Raw genomic sequence first — 24,134 nt, forward strand, 5'->3', positions numbered from 1 at the left:
GGCCACCCAATGGTCATGAAAGATACAGAAATAGTGTCTTGCTTGTGGCTTGTCTGCTGGTCTGACTAGTGTGAATTAAAGAACTGATGACTTCCTAATGCTATTGTGATAAGCAAGCCACATCAGATTACACCAAGCCACCTGAATTCACTTCTTTTATTAAGCTGGTGGGTAAATCCCTGATAAAATAGCAGTAGAAAATATTTTTCATAGAAAAACTGGCTACAGAGGATCTATATTCAAAGCAAAAATGAGCAGCAAGAAAGAAAGATTTAAGGTAAGTAATGTTTGTATTGCATTGTAATGCTAATGTAGGTAATCATTAACATGTTAGTATTCATTACACTTATATATGCTTCCTCCACTCTGAGGAGGTCTTGCCAAATGAGCCAATGTGCTGAGGAGGCACAAAGGTGCTCAGGGCAAAGAATGGACGAACATTTGTTCATCACAGCCCTCTTTGCCGTGTCTGCCTCCCAATTTCCCTTCAGCTCCTCTCCTTTTCTTCCCCCTCGCCCACAGAAAGAAAAATGTGCAGATGGGTCTCATAACTCTGTATAAATGGTGCCTCTGTGAATATTTGGACTTTGCAAATGAGAAACGAAGCTGAACGTGTCCAGATCCCAAAGTACTCCAGAGGCGCTCTGACAGTTATAGATGCCCCAAACAGACACTTCCAAATGTTGTATTAGTCAGAGATTTTTATTCTTTAACCAAGAGGAGGAAAAATCAAAAGAACTGTAAAAACTCTTTGCAACACTTTGCATGTAACTGATGATCCCAATAGCAAGTTGAGTGCCATTTTCAGAGCTACCATTGGAGCAGTGTAAAACAACAGGGCAGTCGTGTGCAATAACAGGAGGAAAGAAACAAGTCATTCCCACAGGAGACCGTCCACAGCCACGGAAGAACTATACAACATTGTAAGTAAATAACCAACTGAAGGGGGCTGACAGGCTTGTTTTATCTAACAAGGTGGAATGCACGCTTGGATTCAAACTGGCAGCTGCTTCTGGGATGGAATGGCTTTTGTTCATGGTGCTGAGTTTGATGGATTGGTACCAGCATGAGAAGTGCAGGTCCACATCTGCATGCACAAATAGCTGCTTCTGGGATGGTTTTCAAAATTTGAGAAGGAAAAAAATGTTATCATGTGGTTTGCCCTTCTGCAATTCTATATGCAGGGAAATGCTGAGAATGGTAAGACATCTGTGCTTGTAAGTAAACTGGAAAGTCTGGAGAGAAACTGATATCACGTGAGGTGAAAAAAATCTCTTACCTGTTGTGCAGTATTCTCTTGGATGTGTCCCTCTCTGTTACTATGTTTATGTTTTTTTATTTAACCTACAGACAATTTGGCCAGTGCTGTTCCAGTGCTATGCATAACACAGCAATGTTTTGAAATGAGAAGCATTCAAGTTACTACAACATTAAGGCTCCAGCATTTAGAAAGCAGGATCCTCCTAAAGTCATGGTATGCTGAAGCCAGCAGTTTCTGTTCTTCAGTTGTTACACCTCAGAGCTGGCTGCCTACACTGCTGGCTCATGGCACAGTAATCACAGCTACAGGGGCTGGTACTGCCATATGGGCCCAGTGGAGCTGGGCTGATTTTTCCCACCCGAGAATGTGACCCCTAGTCTTTCACAGGTGGGTTTGGCCAAACATGGAAATTAGCAAGATGAGCACAAGTAAAAAGTGATGGTAGCAAAATTATCATGTCTTCTGCATGCAGTGATAAATCTTTGTCAGACCTTTGCAGTTCCTTTCATCTCCCTCTTCTGGTTTTTTTTTTTTAAAGTTTGTTTGTTTGTTTGTCTTCATCTTCTTTTTGTATTATGTTTATCCTTAGCATTCCCTCTGCATGTATTTGATGTCTGGGTACACTGCTTGTTCCTGCTTGCATTATATGAAACATCTTTGCAGATGTTCAGACTCCTGGTGGGTTGGGATCCCCACTGCAGTGGGGACATGTCTTCCCCTTATTCTGTTAAGGAAAACCATTCTCTATAACTATTTTCCTCACATATGAAGACCAGACTTTGGGCACTGCTACCCTCAGGCTATCACGTTTAACTAGTTGAGGGTGGGGGAATTTTCCAGTGGTCCAGCCAAGTGAATGCTTATAAGGACACAGAGCATACACGAGGTCTTTATGTATGCACAGAGGGGATGATCTAAAAGTTTCCTGTTACTGCAATACAGCTACTAAATGTAAATTGACAGAATGCAAAGAATATTATCATGGAACCATCAGCGAGCAGAGCAGCCTGTGGGAAAACATCACAGGAAAAGGAAAAAAGAGTTCCCCTCCACATTTGGAAATTTGGATGAAGTGCTAAGCTGCAGGGATTGGATCTTGAACTAAATGTCAGTACTTTGGGGTTGGTGACCTTACCTCTACAGTACTTTATTGGTAGTGTGATAGATAATTTATAGCTTTAAAAAATGCTGGAAGGACATACTCTTTCATGGAACATATGGTTTGGATTTGTACTATGTCCATTACTCTTGATTCTGACAGTCTGTAATAAGTCTATATAAATTTGTTACTAAATTGCTATTCTGTAATAAATATGCAGTATTTCCATTATTTGACGATATCATTGTCACAGGGGTACATATGTCAGGTCCAAAAGCAATTATGAAATGTATGAGTATGTGCCAGGACTTCATTTTGAGGAGCAACTTTTAATTTTAAATACAATCATAAAAGCAAGAAATCTTTAACATTTTAGCTAGAATTTCTTGCAATAATAGCCTTTTGTTTATTTCCTTCTTTTAAATAAAATTGACACTGACAGCATATTGGCAGGGTTAAAATAATCCCGTTATTACAAGCACTTAATCACAATAAAAAGGAAACAATGTATTTTTTGAAAATATTCCTTTGAAGCATTACTGCTTGATTACCTCATAATTTCTTTATCTCTTAGCTAGTCCCTGCCAAGCCTGCGTTTCACTTTTCTGTCTGTGAAGAGTGACACTTCTTTTCCCCCAAGAATAAGCAGATTTTTCAGTGGCTGTGAAATTCCACCCTATTTCTGATATTCCTGCAAGAATGGCCACACTGGTTTATCCTGGGAAATATGTTTTAATTACTGCTATGATTTGTTTGGTCATTAAAACAACCTGTAAGTTTGTACCCCTTGTTCAGCAGAATGTGATTGATTGCAGTAACTATCCATTTCTTTCTTGCTGGCCATACTGACTTCCAGTGGCACTGAAAATTTAATCATCATTGTCGTAGAATCATCACAGGCTGGTTTGGATTGGAAGGTATCTCAAAGACCATCCGGTTCCAACTCTCTCTGGGGTCGAGCAGGGTTGTCAGCCACTAAATCAGGCACTAGGGTACTAGATCAGGTTATTCCCATTTAGATCAACAGAGTTTTGTTGTCAGCTTCCACGGGAGAAGTTTCAGGTTCCAGCTAAGGAACAGACAATTTTTTATTGTTATTATTTTTACTGAAAGCTAATTCTTCCATGAGACTCAGGAAAAATCATGCAAAAGCTTTTGTTTCTTTCGTTATACTGTCCTAGCAGCAGAGGATCACTGTTGAGATGTTATGAATAAACAGAGGCTACCAAAGTTTGTCACTGAGAACAGTCACTTGGGAATGTTCCAAACACTATTATTTTTATATCCTATATAGTGATATTTTCAGTCAAGTGATACACAATTTTTTGCTAAACCCAAGCAATATTAATACAGCTTCTCTCTGGTCGTATTGGCAGGACATATTTCGCATGGCAGGTGTTCTCCACAGCTTCAGTCCCCTCAGAGCTTGCTCTGGGGCTCTCCTGGAACATTTTGAGGTTCCCTCCTGACTTTGAGTCTGGGTTTCCTCTGCAAAAACTAGCCAGGATTGCTTGGAAATGGTGCATATCTGAGTCTTGTCCCAGCAGGAGAAACAATCCTGGATCCCACATTTCAGATGTTGAATTTGTCATTGCCTATTCCCATTATTGAGTCTCTGTGTTCATTCTATGACAAATCATGACAGAACTAGCAAATGGTGTCTTGCCATTTTTGTGGTGTTTCTTTCAAACAAAGTTTGCTGGCTTCATCTTTCAAAATTCAAGGTCTGTGTCATGGCTGTTCTATTTCCAAGTCAAGCATTAACTTTACCTGTGCAACAAATGCATTAAAAACATAATCAATCATCCTGTTGCCATCAGAGATTAGCAATTCCCCATAAGCATGCAAAGAAAGCAAGAGCGCTTTGCTCCGTTTGACAGAACTGTGTCTTCTATTAGTAATAAAAATACATAGCACATGTAAATTGCATTTCATACAAATATCCCTGTGTGCATTACAAAGGTTGAATTATCGTTATCCTTATTTTACAAATTGCCTGCCAGTGTCACAACGAAAACCATTATATCATTGTTCCTTCAGCTAGATCTTTTTAATCACTGGTGACCAGGGCTGAGTTTAAAATCCAACTCCCACACAAGTATCAAACTAGTATTTAAACCTCCTCATTGTCCCCTGGTGACACTTTCATGGAAGTAATAGTGATGAGCTTGAGCATATTGCTGAGTGCTGCAGTATTTGTGAGAGAAGAGCTGTAGGAGCACTGCACACTCCAGTCTTCCTTCCATTTCAGCTACTCCTGGAGTAAAACAGGAGTACAATTCACAAAAATTGTTCACAAAAAACAAAAAAGTACAATTCACAGCAAGAGGTAGAGTCAAAAAGCTAGCTGCAAAAAGTGCAACTATGAAGATAGGCTGACAGCAAAAGAGGAGAGGTGAATCCAGAGCATTTATGATTATGGGTAGGATAGTACCTTCTTTAGGAAATAGGAGCGAACCTGTAAGTCTTTCCCTTTTGTATGTGTATTAAGAGATCTTATGTCTCTATCACAAAAGTAGGCAGTTAGTAAGAAACTTATCTTAGACCAGACTCAATGGAGAATCTCTCTTAACTCTGTTCCCTTGAAGTAGAAAAGACCTTTTGAATAGTGGTGTCAGGGAAACGCTTTATTCAGCCATCTGTGGAGCATCCATCTCTTGGACTTTGCATGCCAGAACATGAACCTCCTGCAGGATGGGTCTTTCCTTGCTGTAAGGCATTCTTCTGAAGTAGCATGAATTCCAAGGCAAGATCTCCTTACTGCCTCACATTTCTCCAGGAAGCAAGTACAGCTTTGATGCTGTGGCAGAGGTGCTGCTCAGCTTGCTTGTCTTTCTGCATGTAAGGATCCTTCTCCATATATGTCCATGAGGACCATCAGCCCAATATAACTCCATGCTCCACACACGCAGCATAATCCAACATCAGCATATATTGGATAATAACTGAAAGAGACTCTAACTTTATGCAGGAAAGGAACCAAAATTCTTGTTGTAAATCTCATTGGAGTCTTGGGCAAAAAACTACCACTTTTACCTGTGTTATAGTCAGTCCTCAGAGACCTTAAGTCATACACAGCAACCATCTTGCCTTTGCCACAGCTTTTCATCTGATTTCTACTTGGAACTCACCTACTATCAATGTCCAGCCTTCACACTCTGCTACACCTTCATCTGCAAGGCATCCTGCTGCCAGCTTCAATGGTGTTCTCCTGGGAACGGCATATTTTCACCTTTTCAGGGTCCTCAGCAGCTGTCAGACAAGTGATGAAAGGGAAGTAAAATATTGGTCAACAATGAGAGTATATAAAAGAATAACCAAAACACCTCAGAAATCTGGATAGAATTATTTCATACACATATTGGATCTTATTTTGATATTTCTGTTTTAGGCGCATTTATTTTTTAAGAACACCTGTGATTTCCACATCTGGAGTTCAGCAGGATGAGAGGCCTGGGTCCTTCCCTGCAAAACCAACTGGAGCTGCAAAACAGATCCAGATACCAGTGGCTGTGTGACTCAAGGACTGATAACTGGAGGCACTGAATTTACATTGAAGTCCGTTTCTGTCCAGAAATGAGCTAATGCTGTTGTTGTCTGATAGTTCACAGGCACTCTGTCTCTGGAGTTCTGAGGGGAAAAAAAAATTGGTGATTTTTCAGGTTTTTTTTTTTTTTTTTTTTTTTTTTTGAGAATTGCACAAAATCACTGTCTGACACCTCTTCAATAACTTTACTGGAGAGAATAAATATCAAATGAAAACATTTTCATTTCTCCAGACTAGAGTTGATTGTAGCACTAAGTAAGCACTAGGAAAGCTGCTTGGTGTTGCCTGGTCAAATAAATGTGTGTTAATATTTGTTTTGTGTTTATAGACCACTTTGCTGACTAAAACTCTAGATGATACGTAGGAAGTGCTGCTAATACACCAGGTTCGGTCTAACAAACTATGAGAGTCGATAGCTTGATTTATGAACTACCTGAGATGTTTTTTATCAAAAAAGGACAAGTTTCTTGGCAAAACAATGAAGATGTACTCAAGCTGAAAGATTTAGTGGAACTATTTCAACTCTTTTGAAACTTATTAAGGAAATAAAAGAGCAAAATATGCTGAATAAGAAACATGTTGGGGGTCAGTCTCTTCTCCTGCTTAACTAGCAGCAGGACTAAAGGGAATAGCCTCAAATTGCATCAATGAAGGTTCAGGTTGGATATTGGGAAAAAGTTATTCTTCAGAAGAGTGATTGGGCACTGGAAAAGTCTGTGCAGGGTCAAGGTTGTGTCACTGTCCCTGGACGTGTCCAAGAAGTGTGGTACTAAGATGTGGCTTAGTGGGGAAACATTGTTAGTATTTGGATGGTTGGACAAGATGATCTTGGAGGTCTCTTCTAACCTTGGTGATTCCACAATTTTTATATTTTCTAAGGGCATCCTTTCCAATTTTTCATTCAAAAATATATTTCAAATTAAAAATAAAATGAAACTTCTAATTTTATTAAAAACAAAATCCTTTTTTTCACCTTGCAGGCTTTTTTCCCTCTAAAATGAAGGCAAATTTAAAAATCCTAAAAAAGCTCTTGGAATTGACACTTTATTCTGCTCATAATTCTTGCATGTGCAGTTAAAGGACTTTATTTTGGTTGCCTGCATATTGCAAAGAGTTTAGTGTTTGAGTTTTCATAGTAAAATATTTTAGGAAACAAAAATTCAGTCACATGTCTCTGTTTCGGGAGAGAACAGCCCAACATGATGAATGACAAATCACAAAAAAGGAATCTGACTTAACACTAGAATTCATGTTCAGTTTACAAAGTAAAACAAACTGTTTAAACAAATTAATGGGAAAAACGAATTCACAAGTCTGAGGTAATGGAATTTCCCCTTGTATGTTCTTTGAACATGTTTTTCTTTGTGACTTATTTCCTTGGATCCTTTCATGACATAATATTCCATACCAAATTATTGATGCAGGGCTTTTTTTCCTGAGTATTCTAAAGATTTTGGTATATATAGCCTTGATTCATTGCGTAGATGCCAAGTATTTAACAAGATTAAAAGATGCAATCAGATGCTTACTTAGTTATTAAGCATCTTAAGTGTCATATTACGTATGTTCTTTCAAATCCTCTTACTTCTAACCAGAAAATTCCTCAAGGCATTTTTTCAATGAACTCGCTTTTCAATGAATATTTAATGCCATATATAGAGAAACTGCAGTTGCCTGGAACATCTATGGAAGTAGACTTGTCCGCAGAAAGATGTAAATGAGAGAGGGATTCAATGAGTTGCTATATTTATTCATCGTTATTTCTCACTGATGTAAAATCCGAAACATCATGTAAAAGAAAATAAATTGATTTCATGACTTTCCCAAAAACACATTGCTTTGATTTCTGTTAATAATAACTTTGTCTTATCTTCTCATAGAAGGATCCAGACCATTGAAGAAAAGTCAGTACAATGTCTGCAAGCTGAGGACCTGTCCTACCTCAGGGCCCCAGCCCCTCTCTCAGCACTGCACAGATGAGCAGATCATCCACAGTCAACAGAGAAGCAGAAAGGTAAACTGTAGGAAAATAACACTAGACCTGCAGGGTGGACAGTTGCAGCAGAGACTACATTGCTTGTTCATCTAGACCCATGGTGCCCAGTGCTGGGAGGTCACAGATGTGACAAACAAGAGCACAAACACCACTCCACTGATTCCCATAACTCACTCTCCTTCTGCTTATGCACTTTGCTTATGCACTCTTCCTCCCTGCTTCAGAGATCTGAAGAGTCAGCACACATCTTGGCAATATCATATTGCTCAAAGCCAGGATTCACTCAGTGTCCTGACCAGTCCGGTGTCCTTCTGTGATGGAGTGATGGCTTTGGTGGACAAAGGAAGAACAACTGAAGCTGTCTAGCTGGAGTTGCACCAGCCTTTGACATTGTCCCACACCTCATTCTCATCTCTGAATTGGAGAAATATGGATTTGAAGGCTAGATTAGTTGGTGGATGAAGAATTGGTTGAGTTGAATGGTTGCAGCCAGAGTGTTGTGGACAATGGCTCTATGTCCAGCTGAATGCCAGTGCCCCATCCAGGGGTTGGTCTCAGGTCTACTGCTTTTCAACGTCTTTATCAACGATACAGACAGTGGGGCCCAAGGCTGCCTGATATATTATAATGCCTTGCAGTTCATTTGATGTTTATGTTGTCAAACACATGCCTAAATTAAACCTTCTATTCCTTATATGTTCTTGTAGTTTTCTCTCTCTTTCCTTTATTTTTATTTTTTGACTTCAAGGAGAATGGTCTGTCAGGACATTTACAATAAAATACCTTTTGAAGTAAGCTGTGAACTTATTACTCTGCTGACCCACCAAACAAACTAGGATGCCCAGAGCACTTCTAAGCAGAGTTAAGGGCTGTATATCATCCTTGAGCCATTCCCTAGAGCTGGATAGCACAGGCTGAAAATCACGCTGAGGCCCATATTAAAAATTAAACAACTATTGTCACTGGGTGCCTATACCTTGATCCTGAACTGTTTATTGTGCTAAATGCATCTGCTACCTCCTGCTGCTCTGAACTATCCTTAAACTGCCCCCACACCCTGGCAGAGGCAAGGTAAAAAAATATGGGGACATCTCCTCAAGTGCTGTGGCTCTGGTGTGGGATGTTAGACATTCCATGGGGTTCTCAGGACCTCCCCACAGGCACTGTCCCTCCCAAAGACCCTTCTCCCCACCAACTCTGTGCGCTCCACAGCTGGAGGGACACAGCATCCCTCACTATGACCCATGTGCATGTGGGGCTATTGCCACTTGTAGGGGCATTTTAATTCTTTTGTATTTTGTGAGGCTATTGTAGGGGCAGAAAAAAAGTCATGCTGCAAGACTGCCTGCAGGAATTTCGACTATTTCTGCCTTGTGTTTGGGCGCAGAGATTTTGTTTGCCTGTAATCAGAAACATTACCTTCTCCTCCCCCCAATAAAATGATTCCTCTAATATTTAAGTTCCAAGCCCATACACTGTGTTTATAAGCCTCGAGCACTGAAATAAAATAAGATTGAGTTTCCCTCAGGTAAGTACTTCCAGATACTTTATCTGCTATATCATTACAACTATACTCTATTTGTTACTGTACTGTGTAATACAATACTTGCATTATATTCCACATGAAAAGCTGTTTCTGCAGCATCTTGTCATCATTTCACGAACGCGGCTTTGAAGCCGTTTTGAATTCTGAATTCAGTGCATAACAGCTAAGGCTCAAGTGCACAACACCGTATTATTTACTCAGATGGGGTTAATTGCTGAATAAAAGAATGGTTCCTTTCAGTTTACCTTTTTACAATCTCACTCGCACTGGATATGGAAGACAGGAAAGTCTGTGATAAATATCAAACTTTCTAATCAGAAACGAGCCCGGTCGTATTTGAAATCTTGAACTTAATCCAGAATCAGGAAATGCAGCCACTTGTGTTACTGTTGCTGAAAGAAGAAAATGACCTTTTTATTGTAGCTTACATTCACTATTGTACTTGTGAACCATGGGGAATGGAGCAGGAGAAATGGAAAGGCTTAAGGAGATCTTCTTTTAACAAGGAAACTGAAATTGGGTGTAATAAAACTATATAGCTGATATAAAGGCTGTGTTTCTCCAGGGGAAGTAGATGAGTTTGACTCAAGTTCACTCCTAACATTCCTGCATCTTAGCCACCATTAATGTTTACTGTCAGACACATTCCTTTAAATTTTACCAGCAGAGGTTCATCTGGATGTAGAAAAATTAACAAGATGGACTTTAAACAGGAATATAAAAAGTAAGATAATGCTATAAATTTTATGTGGAAATTTACTTTAAGGAACTACTTTTATTTCCCGTAGATGTTACAGGGTGAGTGCACGCAGGATTATTTCTATATAATGACTTGTTGCCAATGATTAATTTGTAGCCAAAACAGAACCACTGCCAGCACCCAAGGGCCATAACTCAACAGCGTGGAACACTTCTGGACTGTACACAGTGGTAGGTGACAATGGACAAGATGAGATCACAATCATAAAATCATTCAGTTTTTTTTGTGACGTGGAGCCCAGGACATGTCTCAGAGGAATTTATACCTTACCCAAATCAAGGTTGTTTTATATTTTGCATGAATGTTTCACCATGGTGCTCTCTGAGGCTTTGAAGAATTGTATGCAAAAGGGCGTTACAAACGCAGTTAGAGCTTGATCTGAGAAGCTGTCATAATACTGTGTGGACACTTAAATGAACTGGACAGTTTCTAAAATAGATTTAATGTATTGTAAAATATTTTAGAAATACCGAGAGCCTTCTACATTCCTTATGGCTTGCCATTCTCCTTGGAAATCAGTTAACTCAATTACATGAAGAAATCAGATCCCAGCTATGAGTGAAATTTTAAGTTGATGACCAGACAGTGGAAAACAGTAAGAGCTTTCTGTGCATTTTATGAAGTCTTCAGTATATCATAAAAAGATTCAGTCTTGTTTTCTTAGCTCTCGTTTTTTACTGTATTGGATTCTGGAGTTAGAGATTTTTGCTTCCTCTTCACTGTTTATGATATAAATTCCGCAGAAGTTACTTAAAATGAGACCAACACAAAATCACACTGCAACACAAAAGCAAAACTCATGGGAAGATATTGGCATTGACTGGAAGGATAACCTTGTACTTTTCTGGAAAATGGTCTAGCAGATTTCATCTGCCAACCAACTCTTATAGAGCATAATGAAAATTTTGCCATGAGTTCCAGCTTGAAAAGATTCAGGCTTTTATCTGTGTGGTTTGTTGGCTGTGATGTGCAAGAATCATCCAAGGCCAGGACCAACCATGCATATACTAAAGGATGGGAGAGTTAGTGGTGAAATCTCACCAACAGCATCTACCAGCAGTGCTGCATGTGCCTCCCGCATTTACAAACTGGAGCAATTACATACCCATCTTAGCAGCTTTGTAGCAGTTAACAAAAGTATCTCATGCATTTTCTTTTTTCCAGATAGTCATCTACTTTTGTTGTACCCATTATGTTCTTTGTTCTGCTTTTCTTTTACCTTCATCTTTTCTTGGTTAGAACCTAGCTGCTGGACTACCTGTTCAAAGCACCAGGAAATCCATGTTGTTTGATTGCCAGGTTTAACTAGGAAACTCCCAAGCTCAGCCTCCCTTCTGAGCTTAGAGTACACAGGGATCATTTGCCCCCACTCCCCTGTTGATTCTGAATTCATTACCACAGTTATTCCTCAGCAAACTAGCAGGGAGCACTGGTTGTCAACTGCCTTGCTTGTTGATGTGACATTCAGGAAACACAACACGGCAAATTTCTTTGATCTGTCTCTGGTTTTGCTTTAATGATGTGCTTGTGATGGCACAAGAAAGAGTTAACAGAACAAAAAAACAAGTCTCTCTCCGAGTATTTTTATAACTTTCTTTATGCTACAGAGCTATGGAGAAAAACAACATTTTAAGTGTAGCTCTTTTTTTCCATTAGGTTGTCTGCTTTTACAGGTGGTGAGTTGCTATATGACTCAGAAATCTCCACACATTCAAATCTGATAGAAAGTTGGTCTGGAACAGCAATACTCAACCTGTCCGACCCATTGCTTGAGGCTTTATAACACAGTCACTTACTAAACTAACAGCAATAGCCTGCTGTGTGAACACCTAAAACAATGAAAACCAGAGATACAGCTTTCTGCCCAGCAACTGGTTCTCCTTGTCCTGGAGCAGTATATATGGATTCATTTTCACTGTCCCTGGGAGAAGAGTCTGGCATTCACAGTATCCACCCATCCACTGAGTATAGAATTTCAGTTGTAATCTCTTTAATAGAAGACAGAATCAACTGATGATTCCTTCCTACCTCTTTCATTGCTTTTAATATTTGTGTGGCCATTTATCACAGAAAGTGAATTCTTTGTGAACTGCAGCTTGGCCAGTAAGCTGGATCAAGATGGACATGTGGAGTCAGGGCAAAAAGAGCTGACAGCTTTGGTGTTAGATCTTCTCATAGCTAATTAATTGCTACCACTCTCAGAACAATGCAGGATAATTCAGGTGTGAAGGGACCCCAAGAGTCTCCTAGACAAACCTGCTCCTCCAAGCAGGATCCCACCCCTGGTCATCACAGGTTACTGAGGGCTATGTTCAATCAGGTCTTAAAAACCTTGAAGGACAGAGACAATACAATCTCTCTGAGTAGTTTGTTCTGCTACAACATTGTCCATGTGGGAAAGAATTCTTATACCCAGTTGCAAATTCCTTTGTTTCAATGAAATTGACAATAAAAATGTCTGTTTCCCCTTGTCATTCTACAGTGCAACCTGCCTTGCCTCATGGACTTGTACAGACTGAGTTCTTACAGATAATTCCTGACAAGATACTCAGCCAGAGCTGGTTATTCCCATCACCCTTGAACCCTCTCAGTAAACACAGACATCTGGGAGAACTTGTCAATGAAGAGCAGGGCAAAACAGGCAGCACGAACCTGAGCTCTGTTGTGTCTGCTGACAGAAGATCACTTTCCCCTTTAAGCTGCAGGATGATGCTTTCCTTTTTCAGCCTTTTACTGAGGCAGTGGTAGAAGTTCTTGCCCATGTCATCTTTTGCAACTAACTTCTGTAGTGAGCCTTGGCATTCCTAGCACTGTCCCTATATACCTGGACATTGCTCCTTAACCCCCTTGTTGCCTATCCCTGCTTTCACTTCCTGTGAGATGTTCCTTCACATATATTCTCTGTTTAGCCAAGTTAGTCTCCTGATACACCTACTTGCTTTCCTGGGTATTCCTTGGTATTGTGTTGCAGCCACATGAATCACCGCATTGCAAGATACTCTAGAGTGAATGAACCAGTTGCATTGAAGGCAGGAGAGTCCAGTGTCCCTAAGTATCATTTATTGTTTTTCTCCAAAGGCATCCTTTCCCAGGGATGGAATTTCCCATCCTTTGCCCAGCAGAACAAAGGCATGTACCACCACTGAGGAAGCACAAGGGAAAGAAAGGCTTCAAATATCATTTCAAATTACTTTTTTCCTTGTCTCAAAAAGGACATAAACCTATGAGAAGGAACCTGAAAGAACCAGAAGAAGAACACATACGTCCTTCAAAGAGTTAATGAAAATTAAATGGGTTTGTTGCCTGTTTTGTTCCTTCCAATGCACTACTTTTGGAATTAAAATGCAAAACCCGTGAGTAAAGCTGACCACAGTGTTAAATAGCCACTGGAGGACATCCATGGATGACCAAGGGGATTTTGAAAGTAGGCCGATCTATTTATGCTGCCAGACAACACAACATGGGCAGTCAGATGGAATATGATTTTCAAAATCGTAAAATTCCTCGAGGCATAACTAGAAACTTTGGGTCAAACTGGATAAAATTTATTTCAGGAGGAGTATCGGTCAGGTTTGACTTGTTACTTTGTCAGATTATTTAATAATTTAGGAAATAAATTTATCTATTTGTTAATTTGTTTTTCTTCTCTTTCTTATCTATATTAAATCTGCCTGTACCAAGAAACACTAAGAAGTCAAAGGCCACTCGAAACATACTTCACTCTTTCTGAGACAGAGTTCTCAGACAGCCAAAACTGCTTTTTAAGCAATTTATTGGCAGCGAAAAGGAATGGAAAAGAGGTGAAGAGATGGCCCATAAAAAAAGGTTGTTCTAGGTTGGTGTCTGATCTGGAATTTCACATCTGGAAAGGTGGAAAGTCAAAAGGCTCGGTTTTGCCCTTTAGGTGTGGAAAAGTGAGTATGTTTTATAAATAGCATGTCCTTTCACTTGAACAAAAAAATAACAGCATGCTGTACATGACATTCCTTCTCTGAATAGGTGAGAGTGACATGGGGGCAGTAACATCTGAACATCGATTCACCTCCCTCTTCTGCCACTTCTTATCTATTACAAAAATTGCAACTTGAGAGGAACAAATCAATCTGGACACAAAAAAGGCCTTTTGCCAAAACATAAACATCTCCATACAAGTGAATTTAAGATGAGAAAAAGAACTTCAGAACTTCTGTTCATTTCTTGTTTGGTTCACATTTTTTCCATTTTATTTGGAGTGTCTGAAAAATCTGTTTTACTTTTGCTCAGGTTTTTAAATTAATATATATATTGAATATTAGACGCTCAGATTCCAACCAGGCTGAAAGATACTGTGACTGGGGTTTTAGTAAAGGTGTGTTGTTATAGAAGAATGTGTTGTGAAACAGGGACTTTTAAGGCAGCTAAAGTGACTTTTGTTGTTTATTGCACATTTTTAACTTCAATACTTAACATTATGTGGAGTTGAAGACTTCATTCAAACCATTTATGGTATTATAAGTCAGAATTCTATACATTAATTCTCTATGAAGTCAGGTGTTTCCACACTTTTAATCTTTTAATCATAATTTTAACTCTATAAAAGACAGAGAAATTCACCTTGAGCTCTTCATACTTTTGAAAGACCTGCTGATGATCACCAAAGGCCATCTGTCCTACCATATGCACTCTGCCCATCCTCCTGCCTGTTTTTGCTGACCTTATCCAAGACTGAAGGTTAAAACACAGCAAAGATCAGCACAAACATGAGGATCCCAAGAAGCAAACAGATCCTCTCACTCTCTCACACTTAAATGATGGCCCTCCATGACTGAAACCTGGACAACCTCATGGCAAACAAATTCTGAAGGTCTCCCTTAGAGGCATATGTACAACACAAGAAGTCTTTGATGACATATTTCAGATTTTAAAAAATCATTTTCTTAAGTGTTCATCATTGCACGTTACTTTTTCCAAGTCTGAGAGACAAATGAAAGTAGATTTCCCAGAGACACTGATGATGCAACTGTCATAACAATTAAGAGATTGCATCCAGGATGACAACTATCAGCAGTGTTGCTTGTGAGTTAATTCTAGCTGCACAGATTGCATGAATAAATAAAATGACCGATAAGAGTAGACTTCTTGTGTCCTTCTTACCTCAAATGGAAAAAGGAAGGCTGGAACATTATTTTATCCTGCTTGCGTCAAACAGACTGAGCTCTGATAGTAAGGATGAGTATAGAAGGCTTATAGATTGAGTGTAGTACTACTTCTTTCCCATACCTCTTCTATGTGGGCCCAGGGCAGAAACAGTACAAACTGAGGAGTGACAATGGTGCTGAGCTGCCTCAGGGTGTGCTGCTGAGCAGCAGTTCCTCAAGCAGGAAGGTCAGCTTGCAGAGGTGGCTGCTGTTGTGCACACCAGGACCCCAGGTTGCCCAGGTGCATCTTATAAAACTGAGGCCACAGCAGTGTACTGCAAATGTGTCAGGCATGGACTCACCTCTAGGGAAAGAGAAGGGAGCCAAGAAATGTCTTGGTCTGCCTGTAGAACACCTGACCAGGCAAGAAAAGTCAGCCCCCACCACTGCTGGCTGGAAGTGCAAGATGCCCAGCAGCCCAAGTATTGTTCTGCTAATCACAGGCTCCATCTACTGCACTGCTCCTGAACCATGTCCCTAAAATTAGGGTGAGGACTGAAAAAGGATTAAGAAAATGCCAAAAGAGCTGACAGTCAATGTCCGAACAGCATCCAGATTAAACATATTAAACTATCCTGGCACTTTGGGATGCTCTCCACAGTACATGTGTCAGGACACATCTATGGTCTCCTTTGTGCCCCTTACTTGGGTGACTCTGGATTCCTCCAGGCATCTCTGGCTGGACCCTCAGCTATCCATACCAGCAACACAGAGATGGAAGCTGGTTCAATATCTGTGCTGACTGATAGCAGGAATCCAATTTCTTGTGCTGCTCTGGGGATCCTGCTCTCACTGCAGCCATCGTCGCCTTGAGCAAGTGAGGAGGGAGCAGACTCCAGAGCCAAGCCTGCAGTTTCCACTGTTGCTCGCTGCACGGGCTCGCATTCCTCCAGCACAGCTGCACTGTGTTGCAGGGCTTCTCATTGCTGGAGGACAGTGCCACTGGCAGGCCTGAGTGCTTCTATCTGCTTCATCAGGAAAACAACTCCTAGGGCCAGTTCTGATCCCAAAGTCACGATTTCTTTATCTGCACAAGGCTGCATGGGGAAAGCTGGAGGTGCATCATGGCAGGAGCTGGCTCCCTACCACCAGCTGTGCTGTTGGAGTAATGCTGTGAGATACAGCATAGCCTTGTCTCCAGGCGGACAGTCCTGGGTTGCAATCTGAATTAGCTTTAAGTGGATTAGTTACAGCCTATCAAACTCTTGCACGCGTGTTTCTATTCAGAATTAGAGCGACCTAATTTCAGCACAACTTCATTCCACCCGTAACAGGGTTAAGCTAAATCTGAGAACAAATGCTTTATTACAGCTGGTAAATCCTCTTTGCACCTCTGGTTAATTTGGATTAACGTCTTGGAGGGACAATCCATGCTTGAGCCATGTTGGTGGCCAATTCAGGTTAAAGTACCTGTTGCTATCGCTGGTGGGAAGAAAATGTGCCAAAGTAGAGTCCTCCCTGACACGAACTGGAGAAGCAGGAGAGGGTCATACACTGTACACTATTCCTGCTTAAAGTCAGAACTAAAGCCCTTCTTCCTGGAGCTCTATCACCAGCTGCCTCCTTAGGTGGGTATCATACCATTTTGGTGTCAGTGGTGGAGGAGAAGGAAGCGTCCCATGATTCCCAAATACGTCAACAAGAAAGTTGGTATTTCCTAAAATGGTGAGATTGATGGTCAGGATGATTGAGTAGTGTATCTGGGCATCATCATCAACCAAGGAACAACAGTGCAGATGCTGATTTCAGAGCAATCTGAAATACTGTCACAGGGCATTTCGACCCCTCCAGGGTGTGCACACGGTTGATTTTCTACTGCTTCAAAATGATCAGCAGGAATCTGTTTCTGCCTGAATCTGAACATTATTCAGTTCGTGAATATTTGTCTAAGATGCCTGATTATTAAGGCCAAATGAAGCCTTCACTTCCTCTACAAATATTTGTGCAATGACCTATAACTACCGGCCAACACACCTGCCAGCACTTTGTTAGATGACATCCCATTCTACAATAACTATAATCATTTGATAAACTCTTGAGGTTAAGAATACAGATGTAAGATCTCCAAGATTCCTAATGGGAATACTTCATATCAGAAGTATGTTTCCCTTGAGGATGACATCACCACAGGGACACATATTTTAAATATTTTGGCCATCATATTCGAAAGTTTCTTGTAAAATACAAAAATTATTTTTGAGCCATGAAAGAACTTTTCTATTGGTCTCAAGTAAACAGACCACCATTTAACTCTTGAAAGCTCTGTGCAATAGCACAAAAAATGTCATGGGGAACAAATACAAGAATTGCTGCCTAGCCAAAGAAAGGTATGTTTGGTATAGAGAGTTTATATTACCTGAAATAGTTATTTGCCACATGACATCCTAGCTTTATTTGTGATATAACAGTTCTAGTAGAGTCTACTTCATAATATCAGATCAGGACTCTGAACGTCTGGACATCTAGGGAGTCTGATTCCAGGTTCAAAATCTAAGAAGCATCAATTAAATGCATTTTAATTCTCTTTTTGTTTGTTTCTTTTATGGCTGATGAACAGGTTAAAAGTGGCCCTGAGATGTTCTCTTACTTCCAGTTATTAATTACTAAATTTACTTATTATGGTAATTTAATGATACAGTATGCAAAATCACTCAAATGAGGCCCTAAAAATATCCTAAAGAGAATATTAAAAATAAAAATGAGCACTTGAATGTTCATTAAATAAGACTAGTTTGTGTCTAATCCCATTAATTCTTTTTGAATACAGCACTTGAGTCACTTCTACTCTCTAAGACTTCATGGAATTTCTGATTGATAGACAAATCCTAAAGATGAGCTTTAAAAGAACGATGATAACAGAAAATCAGCATTTCAAAAATTAATTATATCTGAAATCTAAATGTAGAATTAACACTTTGTGTCTTGGTGTCATAGTTTGAAGGATCACTGTGTGTTTTATAATATCATTTATTTTGAGCTTTAAGAAGGAAAACAAAGTCAATTCTGTTTTCAGAGAGCTGTATTAATACCCGTGTGCCTTGATGAGTTTATTTATACTCATATTAATTGGCATATCAAATTTTAAAAGGCCTATCAATTAAAAAAGTATGGTACTTTAAGCTGCAGCTCACTCCCACAAGTTCAGAAAGCCAATAGCTTGGGTGATTTGATAATACAGGAACCAAGGGATCCTGTGGGCAAGGGCACCCATTCCTCTGCCCACATGTGCTCAGAGTCAGACTTCGCACCACTGGAATGCAGACTCTGAAAAAGAAAATTGCATCATGTTCACATGAAAACAACAACAGTGAGGAAGCGTTAGACTGCCTCAGAAAAATGACCTATCCTTTTCCAGCCTATCGGGAAATCTGGAGGTAAGCTTCACCTTAGTCTTCTCAGAAAGGACATAAAAATCAGATGTGCTTTCTGGACTGAAAAGCTGAAATAGAGAAAAAATATGTACCTAGAACACAAACTTTTGATAAATTCTTAACCTGCACTGTTATTTTTTCTGTACAGATGGCAGCTCACAAGTTTCGACTTCCATGAAACATCTCCCAAAATAAATTAAGTGTATGCAGAGTGGGACAAGTATTCTTTCTCTGTCTTTCCCACTTCAATTTTATTCTACATAAACATTTATACCACACTTACTACTAACTTGAATTCTCCACTACATCAGCCTGAATGGGAAAAAGGAAAGCAGAAAACAATCAGATTATGTTAAGTAATGTGGCTCTTGTCTCTACCTTTCTACCATATTAAAAATGACCGGTTTGGGGATTTCATCAGATCTGTTGCTCAGAAGATCAGTGCCACTAGATGTAAACTAACTCAAGAATAAGCAATGTTATGCAGAAATACAGGGCAGTCTTTTCTTGTGTTGCATGAGACTAGAAAGAGAAAAAAAAAAAAAGATCCACAGGATCTGTGCTTTAAGTTAATAGACATATGAAAGTGCATGGAGTACACGTTTGCTAGTCTAACAACCCATGAGAAACTGTTACTCGAGAAGAAATATTTGGTAAGTATAATGAAGTTCACAGAAAGACACCAAATTAAGCAGATTTCATTGTCATTTTTTGACATCACTAGATAATAGACTTCACAAATCAGCCACACAGATCGATTATAACGTGACCTAAAATTACAGAAACATAGGGGAAGGAATGAAAAACTTCCAAATTAAGTTTAAAACTACAGATGTCTTTGTTTTTTTCATTGGCAACTCTAACACTATTGCCTTTGGACGTTTCATTTTTAAGAAACATCTGTCTAATTTGGATCTGTCATGCTGCAACTGTGATTAGTTAGAGATGTTACAAAAAGTAAAATTACTTATGCAAGTAAAGTCTACACAGTTAGTATCTCATAAACACAAAGCAATAAATTTGTAAGAACAAATTGAATGTTTCTGTTCTCTTTTACCCACGGACCCTGAAACACCTGAAGATCGTTATTTAATTAAATATTGCACAACCTAGAGAGACAGACAAGACGCATAACTGAAATTCAGTAAGTCTCCAGTGAGATGTAAAACAGCACATATTCCTCAGTCTGAGGAGAGAAGTCAATTAAAATTCAAGAGCTCACAAGCAGGTAGACTGTTATTATTTACTCTATGCTTGGCTGACCTCTTACTTCTGACATCAAAGCTTTTGGGGTCCCTGCACCATGATCCTTGTAACCACAAGTGGTTGGTCATTCCCTCCTCCCCCTCCAAAAAATATGGCAGTGGCAACTGTTCTGTTTTAAATTTCATCTGTGAAAACTTTGAGATAAATTTCTGAGTAGAACAAAGATTTTTAGACAAATAGTTTACTCGCCAAAAAATGCAGGATGACTGAAGTTATTTGGGAGCTTGGATTGGATTCAGCAAATTGTTTCAGCCAAACAATGTGGGGGAGTAAAGCGGAATTCTGAAAATGTGAAACATTTTGTTCTAACATTATCAAAATTACAAAATTTGTCCTTTATTTTCTTCTTTTTGGTTAAATCATTTGAACAAGTGGGAAGCATAATCAAAAAAGAAGAAAAGAGGACAGTGACACACCACAAGAAAAACCTGGACTGTGTCACACTTGGAAGCTTTTCAGCCTGACCATTCCTAGTTTGTGCAAGAAAGCCTCCAAATGAGAATGAGCTGTACCATGGAGAATAAGGATACGTGCACATTCCAGCTGAGAACATATTTCTCCTGTGAGTTAGAGCATAGATGCACCAGTTGAAAGCTGGAAAATGCCGTTACTGAAGTCTACCAGTTTGATCTATTTGCTCGTTTTACATAACGTGTTTGATGAGAAGTGATTCAGACGGCTTCTCATCTCCCTTACTGAACTATTTTTGCACGGGTCATCTTCTGCCTTTTAGTGGTTACAAATATCGACTAGACAAAACTACCAGTACTCTGGAACTGACAGCACATCTTGAGCAAATGCTTCTCTTCAGCAGACTACAGCTGCCTGGAGGTGACAAAAGCAGAACAAGCCATCTCACCTGCTCACCAAAGGGCAGTCTTGTGACTAAAGAACCAAACAAAAACAGTTAATTTCCCACTCATTGATGGAGCAGCATGCAATGTTCTTGAACTCTGGAAAACCCATTGCCTATAGTCCACATGACTTTAAAGGACTTCACACTTTGGACTAGAATACTCATACAAAAGGCCACAGACAACTAGCTCAAGAACAAGGAATCTAAAAAGAATAAGGCAATCTTTGTGCATTCCTCGTGCTCTAAGTTCCACTGCAAGTCCTTCTATTCCAGCTGAAGACTGAGAACACTGACTACATCAGTTTCTGAGCCCAAAAAAGTCAGCAAAAAAATACATGATTACAGGCAAAGAAGAAAAAAGGAAATGGAAAAAGAGAAGAATAAACTTGAATTGTAACAGTTCTAACCATGGCTCTCGTCTAAGCAGTTAGAGAAGAGAAGCTTTCGTGGATACTGCTGCATACATTCAGGGCATGCCTGGCTGAGCCAGTGCTCTGATAGGACCAAACTGCTGTTCTAGCAGACTGTGTTACTCAGGCTGCAGACTTGGAAATAACTACTTAAAATGTTCAGGAGGAAATGGAGTCTCTGTGTCTTTAACCCCAGCACTGAACTCCTGCATGATAACAAGTAGGGGGAGAGTGCTTACTCATAAACATAAGTGACGTTCAAATGTCTGAAACATCATTCCTTCCATTGTATGAAGCTGGCAGAGAAGCAAAAGATTAGAGAACCTATAAAGATACATAGCTTAGAGATGTGAGGGAGGCTACAACCCATTTCTGGCTGGATGTGTAAGCCTGCTCTCAGGGGCATGTTGACCAATCATCCACAATAGAAACCTTCAAGTGCTGGCAATTCACCTTGAAACACAGAGTCTCTGGAGTCTGACCCCAACCTGTTGTTGCTCATTTAGTCTGGACAGATTGTGTAAATTCAACTAACTACAGCTTCTACTACTGGCAGAAATCCTAAACTCAGCTGTACTTGGGGCTCTATGTCTTCCGTTGCTCTGTGATAGCTCATATAAGCTTTCTTGCAAGAGAAGAATCTGGCATCCGGGTCGGCAACTGCTAAACTCCTTTTACAGTCATCTGCATATGATTTTCAATATGGAACCAAGGTACCACGTAGTTGTGAAGGGAGAAAAGTGATGTGAAAGAGTGAAAAGCATTCTACCATATAGGATCTAGTATTGTTTCAATATTTTCAAAGATTTATTCACTTTGGTGGTGCACAAAGAATGGGAACAGACCTTCGTGTATGTGTATGGCAGACACACACAATCCACTGGGCTGTTGATGTGATTTTGGCTCCGTTTAGCAGTGGCTGTACACTGAATCATGTTAGTAAGTAGCTTATCCCAGTTGTGTTTGTTCTGATGCTGATTTCTGTCCAGGGGTCTTTTCGGGGACCAGAAATTGTTATCCGCAATAGTGTGTGAGAAAATAGAGTCCACTTCCATAAGGGAAACCTTCATCTACCCAGCTAACAGAGAACAGGTGTTGAAATGACCAAAAAGAGTGCTATGCAGCTGGTTGTCTATAGCCACAACATGCTGTGAAATAGATAAACTTGTTCTGGTCTTGACTTTGACAGGTTTTAGTGTGAATGACTTCTATGTTATTCACTACAACAATCCACTTTTACTGCTTGCTTCTACAGAAACTACTCTCTATTTCACTATACTTTTCCTTTCCTGTATCTCATTTGTGAACATATATATGTTTATGTCATACCAGCAAGAAGGTGGTTAGGCACTGGAAATGGCTCTGCAGGGGAGCAATCATGTCCCCAAGCTGCAAGAGTTCAAGAAGCATTTGGACCACACTCCTAAACACTGGGTTTGAGGTGAGCTGAAATTGATGATACCTGTTGGTCCCTTTCAAAGCTTGGCAGTAGGACTAATGTAGACTAATGTCTACAGCAAAGCAGTTTTGTACCCAGTTTAAGAAGTCTACCTTGTGCAAACTCCACTAGGTCATGTTTCTTTTATGAACAAAAGATTAGTAATTTATTTCTTCCTCAACTGTGAATAGCATTCCTACACTGTAGGAGAAGAAGAATAAATCAGCCTGTGATAGTTGTATACTCTGGTCTTCATAATTTTAACTTCAGCTTCTCTGAGATGAATGAAACAAATAGCAACTGATTACTCTGAGTTGGATGGGAAGTTTAAATGATTTATCACACATCACAGACAATGGCAGAATATGTACCTGATTTCCATGTTGCCCAAAACTTCAAATTAATCCTCTGACTTCCTGTTTGTTTGTTTTCAGAGTTGTTAATCCTTCCCTACTGAACTAAAAGAGAGAAGAACATGTGCTGAAGGAATAAAAAAATAATCAGAATATTTTTTTTTTTAATGAAAGACATTTTATTATTTTTACTCAAAAGAAGAAAAAACAGGCCAGACAAAAACAAAGTGTATTGGTAAACATAATCATTGGAGTGAGAAAAAAAGATGAGAGAATTTGTTTTCTGTGCTATTTCCAGAGCCCTGTTAAAACTCAATCTTTAAGTTATGTGTAATCACAACTAAATTTGATCAGTTATCTTACCTCTCTTCACATACATTCGATTTTACAAAGTGCTGAGGAAAAAGAAATTGAGATTACACTACTTACAGATGTCCTGAGAATGCTGCAAATTGTTGATGGAATAAACTACTCTGAGAGATCACCTTTCCTTCATTTCAAAGCGCGCATTTGCTAATTTGGCTGATGCTGAGAGATGTTTTCTTCATGGGGCCTTCTGTCTCTTCCACTTTGGCAAGCAACGGGAGAAGATGACATAAGAGAAACTGTTCCAAGTTCAGCACATACAACCTGGACTTTAATTCATGTTTGGAAGGAAAAGCTGTTTCTACTACATAAATAAATTACACCCTTTATAAAAACTTTTCTATGGCTCTCTGTCAGTAATGTTTCATGAAAAAATATAGTTTTTTTAATCATGCACAACCTGTGAAAACTGTCCCTTTGTCATAAGAAGGGATTAAGGCTGTGCTACTTTCATTCTTGGCACATTTCCTTAACTAAATTATAATGGTTTCATTTCCTTTTCTTTTCAATGTGAATTTAGTGCTGATGAAAGGTACCAGCTTAGCAGCTCAGGAAGCTGAAGTATGTTATTCATCCAGAGAGTGAGAACAACACAGGTAATCGTAGTGTAGACTACTGCTGAAGCCAATCAAATTTCACATGGATGGGAAAACTATTTCAGTCAAATAATTTCTACTTCTCTTCCCAA

The 24,134-nt window shown here is 39.5% G+C and overlaps 1 long non-coding RNA gene across 1 annotated transcript; it reads left to right on the top strand.

Moving 5' to 3' along the window:
* Window positions 1-18,541: 18,541 nt before the first annotated feature.
* LOC146761722 (uncharacterized) lies at window positions 18,542-23,859 on the top strand. The gene is made up of 3 exons (XR_014942478.1): window positions 18,542-18,760; window positions 20,396-22,730; window positions 23,162-23,859. It is a non-coding gene; the product is annotated as an uncharacterized LOC146761722 (long non-coding RNA).
* The last annotated feature ends 275 nt before the right edge of the window (window positions 23,860-24,134 follow it).

The sequence above is a fragment of the Coturnix japonica genome, chromosome 2 (assembly GCF_054131305.1).
Source record: "Coturnix japonica strain WE chromosome 2, WE-NBRP24, whole genome shotgun sequence".
NCBI lineage: Eukaryota > Metazoa > Chordata > Aves > Galliformes > Phasianidae > Coturnix > Coturnix japonica.